Source organism: Salvelinus alpinus, chromosome 37, assembly GCF_045679555.1.
Source record: "Salvelinus alpinus chromosome 37, SLU_Salpinus.1, whole genome shotgun sequence".
In the NCBI taxonomy this organism is placed as follows: domain Eukaryota; kingdom Metazoa; phylum Chordata; class Actinopteri; order Salmoniformes; family Salmonidae; genus Salvelinus; species Salvelinus alpinus.
This window is the reverse complement of record NC_092122.1, coordinates 3,610,044-3,624,639: the sequence shown is the minus strand read 5'-3', so window position 1 is coordinate 3,624,639 and position 14,596 is coordinate 3,610,044.

The window sequence follows — 14,596 nt, the reverse complement described above, 5'->3', positions numbered from 1 at the left end:
GGTACGCCTCCAAGAGCTTTGCACACTTGGATTATGCAACATTTGCCCATTGTTCTTCTCAAAATTCTTCAAGCTCTTTCAAATTGGTTGTTGATCATTGCTAGACAACCATGTTCAGGTCTTGCCATAGATTATTAAGTAGATTTAAGTCAACACTGTAACTCGGCCACTCAGTAACATTCACCGTGTTCTTGTCAAGCAACTCCAGTGTAGATTTGGCCTTGTGTTTCAGGTTATTGTCCTGCTGAAAGGTGAATAAATCTCCCAAACATAATTCCAATTTGACATTATGGTGTATTGTGTGTAGGCCAGTGACACAAAATCCAAATGTCATACATTTTAAATTCAGGCTGTAACACAACAAAATGTGGAAAAAGTAAAGCGGTGTGAATACTTTCTGAAGGCACTGTATGGGGTGAGTCTGTGATATCACAAGTAGTAAGACGCATGAATTTATCTAACTAAAGCTAGGGTTTCAAAACTGCTGGTAATTTACTAAAGTTACCGGAACTTTCAGTAATTTTGGTAATTAACAGGTGATCTATGGCAATCTATGGTAACGTTTGTAAGGTATTCATAAATAACATAAAAAAATGTAATAATGCATAGTATTCATTTTGTATGTGTCCATATTGTCCATGAGTTTCTAATGGATAGACCATATGGTTCAAGAGAAAATAGCCTAATTAATGAAAAAGCATCAAATCAACAATGGCACTCTTCCAACTACTGAATTTTTTCACAACTGCCACCTGTTTGGCGCCAAAACATTTAGAACAAACACATATTGACATAGTAAAAAATATATAAATGTGTAAAAAGATATAAAGGATATTTCATGCTGTATCCCTCATATTAAACATCAGTGGTATTCACTAAATTAATGGTTTGCATTTAGGATCATGTTTTTCAGCTTAATCATTATATAATTTTAATAGAAAATCATCTTATTTGATTACTTTATATATTTTACATGTGAAAAGGCCACACAGAAGGCCAGAGTTAATTACAGACACCTGTGATAATCAGAAGTACCACAAAAGGCCACTAGATGTCATGTGATAAAATTCCCAAAAACGTGAAAGTTACCAAAATTCTTGAAAGTTACTAGCAATATACCCTCTCTTTGCAACCACAACTAAAGATTAAACCATGCATAAAACATGGATAGACCAATTTTTCTTTTTAAAGAAGGAAATTCTAACAGGAGACAAGTAGAGAATTATGAGGAGCCTTTAAATGGCTTTTTGCAGACATTGTGGGAGCCAAGCTTAATTGGAGTTAAGCTTGGTAAAGCTGGATGGCTTTGTGATGTGACAGTCAGTGTAACTAACACAAACATACACCCGCAACCACACACACAGGTACACACACACACAGGTACACACACACACAGGTACACACACACACAGGTACACACACACACAGGTACACACACACACACACACACACACACACACACACACACACACACACACACACACACACACACACACACACACACACACACACACACACACACACACACACACACACACACACACACACACACAGGTACACACACACTCACACACACACACACACACACACACACACACACACACACACACACACACACACACACACACACACACACACACACACACACACACACACACACACACACACACACACACACACACACACACAGTCTCTAGACACAACAAACACACCCTCAATTAAATAAAACATGAAAAGAACATCCGGAGCACACTGTTAAAATTGAGCATTTGGAAGTCAATGGATTCTGAAAGGTTCCATAAATATCACCTGTTCTGGGACATGTAAATCAATGTTGATGAGACTAAGTTTTGGCACTTAATCATATGTCAGCCAAGGATGTAGTGTAATCCATTCAGATATGATCACCGAGCGGGCGCCCATCTGACCATGGCCGCGGGCCACTTTAATAAGGAGCAGGGAGCCTGTCCAGGTGAATAATGATTTGAGGGACACACACACCCACAAAGATACACACACACACCACACAAGCAAGCACGCACGCATGCACACCACAACAACAAATGGAGCCAATTAGCGGGGGCAGTGAGAGGTTCACCTTGTAGCTGAGAGTATAGAGCGCAGACAACTCCATCACGTCATACCTCATATATGAACAGTGTACCATTAGAGGGAGCACACGCAGACCAGGTGCCGATACAACAGATCTCATGAGACCAGAACAAATGCAGCATGAGAGCTCCTAATACATCATATTACGTGACCCTTGTTTTACAGTGACCTGCACGAAATGGACCAGTCGTAACATGTATCATTATTGAAACACAATGACCCTGAAAAAGCAATATCAGCAGAGATATTCAACAGTGAATATGGTTCAAAACAGGTCGGCGTGTGGGAGGGGAGGTGACAATAGGGAGGGAGGGCAGAAAAAATAGAAGGAGCAGATTGAGAAAGAGACAAGAAGCGAAAGAGACACAGAGAAACAAATATGTGGAAAAAGAGATGCAGGCACAGATATTGAAAAATAAAGTATGTACAGTAAAGGGCGGGAGGGAACATTAAAAACGTCTTTGTGACAGGGGGCAGCATTTTCACTTTTGGATGAATTGCGTGCCCATAGTGAACTGCCTCCTACTCTGTCCCAGATGCTAATATATGCATATTATTATTATTATTGGATATAAAACACTCTGATGTTTCTAAAACTTTGAATGATGTCTGTGAGTATAACAGAACTCATATGGCAGGCAAAAACCTGAGAAAAAATCCAAACAGGAAATGAGAATTCTGAGGCTGGTCGATGTTCATCTCATCGCCTATTCAATTCCCTGTAAGATATGGATCTGTTTGCACTTCCTACACCTTCCACTAGATGTCAACAGTCTGTAGAACGTGGAATGAAGCCTCTACTGTGATGTTGAGCCGGATGGGAGGTGTTTCAGTCATTGGTCTGGCAGAATGCCAGTTCCTGATCACGCGCATTCCAAACGATATCGTCTTGCTTTCCATTACTTCTAGAGACACAAAGGAATTCTCCGGTTGGAACGTTATTGGATAGTTATGATAACAACATCCTGAAGATTGATTCTCTACTTAGTTTGACCAGTTTATTCGACCTGTAATATAACTTTTTGAAGTTTTCGTCCGAGTTCGCCTGCATCTGCGCTAGCGTTTGGACATGTGCACTAAACATGCTAGCAAAAGTAGCTACTTAAGTAATAAGTAATGGACATTATCGAACAAAACAACGATTTATTGTGGAACTAGGATTCCTGGGAGTGCATTCTGATGAAGATCATCAAAGGTAAGGGAATATTTATGATGTAATTTCGTATTTCTGTTGACTCCAACATGGCGGAGAAATGTTGTTATATCTGAGCGCCGTCTCAGATTATTGCATGGTGTGCTTTTTCCGTAAAGTTTTTTTGAAATCTGATACAGCGGTTGCATTAAGAACAAGTGTATCTTTAATTCTATGTAAAACATGTATCTTTCATCAAAGTTTATGATGAGTATTTCTGTTATTTGACGTGGCTCTCTGCAATTTCTCCGGATATTTTGGAGGCATTTCTGAACATGGCGCCAATGTAAACCGAGATTTGTGGATATAAATATGCACATTATCGAACAAAACATAAATGTATTGTGTAACATGATGTCCTATGAGTGTCATCTGATGAAGATCATCAAAGGTTAGTGATACATTTTATCTCTATTTCTGTTTTTGTGACTCCTATCTTTGGCTGGGAAAATGGCTGTGTTTTTCTGTGGCTATGTACTGAGCTAACATAATCGTTTGGTGTGCTTTCGCCGTAAATCCTTTTTGAAATCAGACATGTTGGCTGGATTCACAACAGGTGTAGCTTTAATTTGGTGTCTTTCATGTGTGATTTCATGAAAGATTGATTTTTATAGTAATATATTTGAATTTGGCGCGCTACATTTTTTTCTGGCTTTTGGCCAAGTGGGACGTTAGCGTCCCACATATCCCAGAGAAGTTATTAAGAAAACAGAGAAACTATGACACCCATCAAGGGACCCAGGGAGAGAACTAGAAATGGAAAAAGACCCACATTAGCTATGTTTCCATCCAATTGGCAACAGATTTTCATTATTCTACAATCTGCATAAAAACGAAAGTTTCCCCAAAAAGATGTGTTTCCATCAAACAGACTTATTGTGGATAAAAAGCTGTGCGTGATGATGTAGCGCACATGAAAATAACTTCTGCAGTTAAATTCCCATGTACCGATTTTAAAAATACATGTTAAATGGGTTTCCATCCAACATTACACTGTGTACAAAACTTTTCATGACAGACTGACCAGGTGAATCCAGGTGAAAGCGATGATCCCTTATTGATGTCAATTGTTAAACCCACTTCAATCAGTGTAGATGAAGTGGAGGAGACAGGTTAAATAATACTTTTTAAACCTTGAGACAATGATTGAGTATGTGTGTCGTTCAGAGGGTGAATGGGTTAGACAAATATTTAAGTGCCTTTGAACAGGATATGGTCATAGCTGCGGGAAGCAGGGGTGCAGAGGTTGCTGCAGCACCCCCTGAAAAATCAGAATAATGTTTTAAATATATATATACACAGTACCCAGGGGCGATTTTAGCATGTAAATAGAAACGTGGGATGCATGCCAGCAAACCACTACACTACACAACACAACACTAAACAATACATGAATTGCACTATAACGGTGACAAATGGTGCCCACAAACTGTTAAGGTCTACATAAAGCTGTCCCAACAGCAGAGTTCCAACAGCAGTCCCAACACCTTACCTCTGCTACACCTGGCTATCAGCGGAGCCTTGTCTGGCAGCGAAACAGTTCATGCAGCCTCATTACTGCCTTTAAAAAAAAATAGCTGATATGGCTGACTTGCTTGAACAAATATGGTTTCTACTGACAATTGAGATGTACAAACTATGGCATAAGGGGACGACAAGCGGTTAAGAGGCAATCCGTAATTTCGATTAAGACATTAAATGAGCGAGCTAGGACGGATGTAACGTTAGTCAATATAGCTATTTGTTTAGCACTTTTGAAATGTACAGTGACAGAATTCAGAATATGTGCTGTTCTTCATGGGCAAATTTTGTCATCAAAGTCTGGCATTCTCTAGATTTATGGTGCTTTCAAAACAACTGGAGGCCAAAAAGAGCCCCTTAATCCCAGATTTGGGACCACACAGCCACTGTCACTGATTCCTTTCAAACCACTAGTTGAATTTTCGATTTCCAACTTGTTGTGTAATGTTTATGTCCAATAGCCGATGAGCACCGATACGTTTTATCTATAATTTCTCTTCATATTTCTCTTCATTTGACAAGGATTAAAAAGGATTTGCCAGTAGATTGTCGATTTGATTCATGATGATGACTGCTAGCTAAGATTTTGAAAGTATGATGTTGACATGATCAGTCCAATCAAAGTTACTGTACATAAAACGTGATTTGACGTAATTTTATGGCCAATGACCTTGAGCCTTCTTGGATGGGCACTTCTAATATACCTCTATGGCAGCACCAAAAAGGCTAGATTTTTGGGGTCTCCTCTTACACTTGGCAGTGACGCAGTGTCCCCATGAGTGACAGAACACTGAGTCAATCACTGCGCAATGCTCCGTATTTTCTGCTGGCTTGCCCCACCACAACAGAAAGCATTGAGCTAGGCTGAAACACCTGCATTTTGGAGCTGCCTTACTCAAGAAAACAAAAAAGAGACTATGTTTGTATGCGGCTTTATTAACTCAATGATATATTATTTTTACATTGTTTGCATACTGATATGTGACATGTATTAATGCCAAAATAACATGCAAAACAGGCAAGCCCCCCCCCCCCCCAAACATTTTATTTTTTTATTTTTGCAAATGTGGGGCTCAAAACCTACCTGCCCTGAATGACGTGTCACCACTGATGGTATCAGTCAAAAGTTTGGACACACAGGGTTTATCTTTATTTTTAGTATTTTCTACATTGTAGAGTAATAGTGAAGACATCAACACTATGAAACAACACATATGGAATCATGTAGTCACCAAAAAATTGTTCCACAAATCAAAATATATTTTAGATTTTAGATTCTTCACAGTAGCCACCCTTTGCCTTGAAGACAGCTTTGCGCACTCTTGGCATTCTCTCAACCAGCTTCATGAGGTAGTCACCTGGAATGCATTTCAATTAACAGGTGTGCCTTGTTAAAAGTTAATATGTGGTATACAGAAGATAGCCCTATTTGGTAAAAGTCCAAGTCCATATTATGGCAGGAACAGCTCAAATAAGCGAAGAGAAACAACAGTCCATCATTACTTTAAGGCATGAAGGTCAGTCAATATGGAACATTTCAAGAACGTTTCTTCTAATGCAGTCGCAAAAACCATGAAGCGCTATGATGAAACTGGCTCTCATGAGGACTGCTACAGGAAGACCCAGAGTTAACTCTGCAGAGGATAAGTTCATTAGAGTTAACTGCACCTCACATAGCAGCCCAAATAAATTATTCACAGAGTTCAAGTAACGGACTGTCACGTTTACTCCCGCTCCCCGGCGCTCGACGTCGACAGTTTACTCATTATTACGCGCACCTGAGACTCTCCATCACCTTCCTGATTACCTCCCCTATATCTGTCACTTCCTTTGGTTCTTTCCCCAGGCGTTATTGTTTCTGTTCCTGTGTTTTATGTCTGTACGCTACTCATGTTTCTTGTTTTGTTCCATGTTCCATTATTTATTAAATTCACTCCCTGTACTTGCTTCCCGATTCTTAGCGTACACGTTACATAGACACATCTCAACATCAACTGTTCAGAGGAGACTGCGTGAATCAGTCTCCTCTGCTGCAAAGAAACCACTACTAAAGGACACCAATAAGAAGAAGAGACTTGCTTGGGCCAAGAAACACGAGCAATGGACATTAGACCGATGGAAATCTGTCCTTTGGTCTGATGAGTCCAAATTTGAGATTTTTGGTTCCAACCGTCGTGTCTTTGTGAGACGCAGAGTAGTGATCTCCGCATGTGTGATCTCCGCATGTGTGGTTCCCACGTGAAGCATGGAGGAGGAGGTGTGATGTTGTGGGTGTGCTTTGCTTGCTGGTGACACTGTCAGTGATTTATTTAGAATTCAAGGCACACTTAACCAGCATGGCTACCACAGCATTCTGCAGCGATACGCCACCCCATGTGGTTTGCGCTTAGTGGGACTATCATTTGTTTTTCAACATGACAAGGACCCAAAACACACCTCTAGGTTGTGTAAGGGCTATTTGACCAGGGAGAGTGATGAAGTGCTGATTCAGATGACCTGGCCTCCACAATCACCTGACCACAATCACCTGACCACAATCACCCTCAGAGCTACAAAATGGTATATCATACATGACAGTTGAGGAACAATGGGAAAGTCATTTTGCTTTGAAAGTTGATAAACTTGTAAACTCACTTTTGAGAAAATGACCTTTGAATGTTTTGGTACGACTATTGTAGAGCCCTTCTTTGTCTACACTCATTCAGCATCGTTCACACCCTCTTAAGCTTTAGCCCCACCCATCTCTTTAAGGGTTGATCAGAATGTACTAACAGCAGTCAAGCACCCAAGCTAACTTGCCAGCTACTTAGAGACATGGTTAGGCTGTTATGTGATCCAGAGCGTTGGTGACTGTGCAACTGTGCTGTCAGATTGTCTGTTCGTAAATTCAGAGCGTTTTGTGTTCAGAGCGCACACTGATGAGTTTACTGAGTTTACTGACATCATGCCATATTCAACTGGTGTTGCGCTCTGTGGCACACTCAGACGAGAGTGATCTGAAATCGGAGTAGACGGCCATACTGAATTTACGAACGCACCCAAAATGGTTATTTGCATAGTGGAGTCTTTCGTTAAGACATGTAGCTAGCTACATAATAATCACAACTCGTGACGTTACTACCCTGCATAAATCTGCAGGTTGCGAACCAACCAGGTTCAATGTTAGCTAGATAACATTAGGCTATAGCTAGCTAAGCAAATGTCTCCGAGATACAAATAAGGTCATACACATAATGTTAGCTAGCGAGCCAGCCAGTTAACGTAAGCTAGCTAGGTAAACAATGAACCATAATCACAACTAATGATGTTTCTACCCTGCATGAATCTGCAGGTAGCTAACCAACCAGGTTCAATGTTAGCTAGCTAACATTAGGCTATAGCTAGCCAAGCAAATTGCTCTTTCTGTCAAAATTTGAAACGTGTAATATCTGAAAATGTAGCTAGCTAGACTATCTTACCCATATACTGTACATCATTCATGGTTGGACGCGTCTTCTGTCGGATGCCATGGTTGCCCTTAGTTTGAAGATGTAATCCGGAGACAGGTGTTTTCTCAATCTCCTTAGCTATCATCCTCAAATTCCACTGATTTCAAAACTCAGTCCTCCAGAAAGTGGAGAGCAACACTTTTGCAGTTTTAATACACAAGACATTTTTTAAAAAGCAGCATTAGACAGGATTACCTAGACATACTGACCAGCTCAAATAAACAGACGCGTGCTATGTGGCAGACCAATCCAAACTCATCTCTTGATATGACCAGCCCACTCATTATCTCGGCCAATCATGGCTAGCGGGAAGGTTGCTGTCTATTTTTTGGCTAAACCAACTAGGCTCGTAATTTAACAATTTGATTTGTATTTACAGATGGCATACACGTTATTATTAGGCCACATGAAAGTTCACATGTTTGCGAAGGCATTTCTGCAACAAAAAAAACGCATTTTGATCCCCCAAAAAGTTTATGTTCAAACGGCTCTCCTGTGAAGTAGTGACTCGCAACATACGCCTAGTTTGCTGAAATGGGTCACATATGTGGGAACTCCTTCAAGACTGTTGGAAAAGCATTCCTCATTAAGCTGGTTGAGAGAATGCCAAGATTGTGCAAAGCTGTCATCAAGGGTGGTGTCACGCCCTGACCTTAGAGAGCTTTTTATGTTTCTATTTTGGTTTGGTCAGTGTGTGATTTGGTTGGGCATTCTATGTTCATTTTTCTATGTGTTGTATTTCTTTGTTTTGGCCGGGTATGGTTCTCAATCAGGGACAGCTGTCTATCGTTGTCTCTGATTGGGAACCATACATAGGTAGCATTTTCCCACCTGTGTTTTGTGGGTAGTTATTTTCTGTTTAGTGTTGTCTGTACCTGACAGGACTGTTTCGGTTTCGTTTCTCACTTTGTTGTTTTTGTTCTAGTGTTCAGTGTTAATAAATATCATGAACACTTACCACGCTGCGCTTTGGTCCGATCCTTCCTCATGCAACGATGAGCGTTACAGATGGCAAATTTGAAGAAAGTAAAATATAAAATATATTTTGATTTGTTTAACACTTTTTTTGGTTACTACATGATTTCATATGTATTTCATAGTTTTGATGTATTTACTATTATTTTACAATGTAGAAAATAGTGAAAATAAAGAAAAACCCTTGAATGAGTACTGTAGGTGTGTCCAAACTTTTGACTGGTTCAGTATATATATTTATAAAAAATATATTTTTCCACAAAAGTAGTGCACTGGGCCTTTACTAGTCCTGTATTAGCGGACTGATATAGCTGTCTATAGCGCAGACAACAAAAAAAAATCTGGAAATAAACAAAGAGGCAGGAAGCCAGGAAAGAGGCAACCAGACAGAGAATAGAGAGGAATGGAGCTAGTCAAACGTAGGCGATCTCTGTGGAAACGGCTTAAGCTGAGAGATAAAAGGGGTGAGTGAAGAGGTGAAGGAGGGAGAGGTGGAGGAAGAGGAGGGCTCAGAGACTCAGCTCTCCTATCTGTGTGTGTGTGTGTGGGGGGTCCGGAGGAGGATGCGGAGAGAGGTGGATGAGCATTTCGCAGCTGTGGAACAGTCTTCGCTCTCACCTCCTTCAAACATACAGTTTACATTTACAAGTAGTCCTATGACCCCTGCTGAAATCTGTCAATTAAAAAAGCAGAGCTCTTTAGAAGGGCAGGAAGTGATTTAATAGATCAAACACACTCGTCTGACACTTTTACACATTCTCCCTCCTTTCTTCTCGCTCTCGCTAAATAAACCTTAAACATGTAAACGGCAACGACATGTGTACCAACCTCATTGCAGCTGTGATAAAGACACTCTGGCACACATTCATCTTCACACGTGATCTTTAAAACCAGAGATCAAAGAAGGAACAGGAGCTGCTGTTTGAAGTCTAATTAAACTATCGGCCTCCCCCTTGGCTTGCGAGCGGCCGAAGGCCAGCAACACCTTATACTACACAGAACAGGGAGCCATTTGAGACACATCCATAGTGTAATCAGTGCTACTTTTATTTATTTATTTATTTCACATTTATTGAACCAGGTGGGCTAGTTGAGAACAAGTTCTCATTTACAACTGCGACCTGGCCAAGATAAAGCAAAGCAGTGCAACACAAACAACAACACAGAATTACACATGGAATTAACAAACATACTGTCAATAATACAATAGGAAAAGTCTATATACAGTGTCTGCAAAGGAGGTAGGATAAGGGAGGTAAGGCAATAAATAGGCCATAGTGGCGAAATAATTACAATATAGCAATTAAACACTGGAGTGATAGATGTGCAGAAGATGAATGTGCAAGTAGAGATACTGAGGTGCAAAAGAAAATAACAGTATGGGGATGAGGTAGTTGGATGGGCTATTTACAGATGGGCTATGTACAGGTGCAGTGATCTGTGAGCTGCTCAGACAGCTGGTGCTTAAAGCTAGTGAGGGAGATATGAGTCTCCAGCTTCAGTGATTTTTGCAATTCGTTCCAGTCATTGGCAGCAGGGAACTGAAATGAAAGGCGGCCAAAGGAGGAATTGCCTTTGGGGGTGACCAGTGAACTATACCTGCTGGAGCGCGTGCTACGGGTGGGTGCTGCTATGGTGACCAGTCAAATCAAATCAAATCAAATGTATTTATATAGCCCTTCTTACATCAGCTGATATATCAAAGTGCTGTACAGAAACCCAGCCTAAAACCCCAAACAGCAAGCAATGCAGGTGTAGAAGCACGGTGGCTAGGAAACTCCCTAGAAAGGCCAAAACCTAGGAAGAAACCTAGAGAGGAACCAGGCTATGAGGGGTGGCCAGTCCTCTTCTGGCTGTGCCGGGTGGAGATTATAACAGAACATGGCCAAGATGTTCAAATGTTCATAAATGACCAGCATGGTCAAATAATAATAATCACAGTAGTTGTCGAGGGTGCAGCAAGTCAGCACCTCAGAAGTAAATGTCAGGTGGCTTTTCCTAGCCGATCATTAAGAGTATCTCTACCGCTCCTGCGGTCTCTAGAGAGTTGAAAACAGCAGGTCTGGGACAGGTAGCACGTCCGGTGAACAGGTCAGGGTTCCAAAGCTACAGGCAGAACAGTTGAAACTGGAGCAGCAGCACGGCCAGGTGGACTGGGGACAGCAAGGAGTCATCATGCCAGGTAGTCCTGAGGCATGGTCCTAGGGCTCAGGTCCTCTGAGAGAGAGAAAGAAAGAGAGAAAGAGAGAATTAGAGAGAGCATACTTAAATTCACACAGGACACCGGATAAGACAGGAGAAGTACTCCAGATATAACACACTGACCCTAACCCCCCGACACATAAACTAATGCAGCATAAATATTGGAGGCTGAGACAGGAGGGGTCAGGAGACACTGTGGCCCCATCCGATGATATCCCCGGATAGGGCCAAACAGGAAGGATATAACCTCACCCACTTTGCCAAAGCACAGCCCCCACACCACTAGAGGGATATCTTCAACCACCAACTTACCATCCTGAGACAAGGCCGAGTATAGCCCACAAAGATCTCCGCCACGGCACAACCCAAGGGGGGGCGCCAACCCAGACAGGAAGATCACGTCAGTGACTCAACCCACTCAAGTGACGCACCCCTCCTAGGGACGGCATGAAAGAGCACCAGTAAGCCAGTGACTCAGCCCCTGTAATAGGGTTAGAGGCAGAGAATCCCAGTGGAGAGAGGGGAACCAGCCAGGCAGAGACAGCAAGGGCGGTTCATTGCTCCAGAGCCTTTCCGTTCACCTTCACACTCCTGGGCCAGACTACACTCAATCATATGACCCACTGAAGAGATGAGTCTTCAGTAAAGACTTAAAAGTTGAGACCGAGTCTGCGTCTCTCACATGGGTAGGCAGACCATACCATAAAAATGGAGATCTATAGGAGCCCTGCCTCCAGCTGTTTGCTTAGAAATTCTAGGGATAATTAGGAGGCCTGCGTCTTGTAGCGTACGTGTAGGTATGTACGGCAGGACCAAATTGTAAAGATAGGTAGGAGCAAGCCCATGTAATGCTTTGTAGGTTTGCAGTAAAACCTTGATATCAGCCCTTGCCTTAACAGGAAGCCAGTGTAGGGAGGCTAACACTGGAGTAATATGATTAAAGAAAATTGATGAGCTGAGATAAGGTGGGGCTTTACCAAGCAGACACCTAGGTATTTGTAGTTGTCCACATATTCTAAGTCAGAACCGTCCAGAGTAGTGATTCTGGATGGGCGGGCGGGTATGGGCAGCGACCGGTTGAAGAGCATGCATTTAGTTTAACTTGCATTTAAGAGCAGTTGGAGGCCACGGAAGGAGAGTTGTGTGGCATTGAAGCTCGTCTGGAGGTTAGTTAACACAGTGTCCAAAGAAGGGCCAGAAGTATATAGAATGGTGTTGTCTGCATAGAGGTGGATCAGAGAATCACCAGCAGCAAGAGCGACATCATTGATGTATACAGAGAAAAGAGTCGGCCCGAGAATTGAACCCTGTGGCACCCCCATAGAGTCTGCCAGAGGTCCGGACAACAGGCCCTCCGATTTGACACACTGAAGTAATTGGTGAACCAGGCGAGGTAGTCATTTGAGAAACCAAGGCAAACACACAAACCAATCACAAACCAGACCTTTACTGTCTGTCGATGAAAATTCAATTTGTGTTTAAAGGAAAGAATAAACCAATAGACGTAGAGCTCTGTAGAGGATAGAGTCAAGTTGGACCTAACGGAAATGACTCACTCTGTCATACTGCTCTAACCCAACACATGGAGAGCAGAGAGGACACTATAAGCTCATCTGACTCAGAACAGAGAGCAATCACTTGGTACTCACACACAAAATAACCCCAACTCATACCTTCCTGTCACAGTAACCTTCCACTACCTTCCAATATACTGTCACTGTAACCTTACATTCTACACTTTTTCCTGATTTCCAGACTTATGTAGGCAACCTGGAGTACTGCAATGTGACTTCAAGTAGAACAGCTCCCAGTTTAATTACATTCAAGAACTGTCTCATCTACAGAATAAGCCCATCACTTAGAGCAGGGATGGCAACCCCCCTTTTGAAGGCCCATGGATCAATTTCCAAAAACTCAGTCAGGGTCCCAACAGTTGTGTAATGAGGTGCGCACTGGCGGCAGAGAAGTCAGGCGCAGGAGAGCAAAAACTGATTTACAACGGTGTCGTTTAATAAACATAAAACACCGTCAACAGAACATACATGAACATACATGAAATGGGTCAAACAAAACCCGGTAATAACCAGCATACCGTGCACAAGCACTACAAGAAACAATTACGGACAAGGACATGGGGGGAACAGAGGGTTAAATACACAACATGTAATTGATGGAATTGGAACCAGGTGTGATGGAAGACAAGACAAAACCAATGGAAAATTAAAAGTGGATCGGCGATGGCTAGAAGGTCGGTGACGCCGACCGCCGAACGCCGCACGAACAAGGAGAGGGACCAACTTCGGCGGAAGTCGTGACAAGTTGAGAGTTAGAATAGTAGAATAAACAAGGTGCCATTTCGAAATGTGGTTTGCATCAGCAGTTTATCTCTTGTTGTGTCTGTCACTCAATTAGCCCATGTCAGCTAACATTTTAGGATTGGTAAGTTAGTCTAGCCAGCTATCTAAATTCGTAGTAATCGTGGTTTAAATTACCGACCAGGGTGCCCCCATTGATTTTGTTAGTCTCTCTCACTCCCCTCCGTGGATTTTTTTTTACAATTGCATGAAATTAGTTATAATAATGGCTAAATCTTCTCTCTGCCACATGGCAAAATGTGTAGCATTGCAGGACATTTACTCAAAAAAAAAAAAATAATCTTCCCGCAAAAATGTTTGCCCGCAAGGTGGAGGGAGCCCCCCCAACAAAATTTCACTTAGGGCCCCCAAAAGGCTAGGGCCAGCTCTGACTGCATGTGTGGGTATGGATGTGGGTACGCAGATCCGCGAACCACATGGGGGCAAGGGGTCAGAAGAGACAAAGTGTCACAGTTATAATTTCCCTCTGTCACGATGCTCTACTATGACTTGCAGTGTGGTTACTCCCTCACAGCTTAAATGCAGGAAGCGGCAGCTGAGCCTGCCTGACATGTCCAGGGACGGTCTAACTCCAGAATTAGCTATGTGGGATTCCATTCTAAGGCCAGGTTGAAGCTTTCTATAAGAAACATGAATGTGTTGAAAATTCCTAATTGTTTGCGTGTAATGAGTGAGTTTGTGTTGTGAGTTGTGTCAACTTACACACAGCACTGACACACCCACTTACCCTA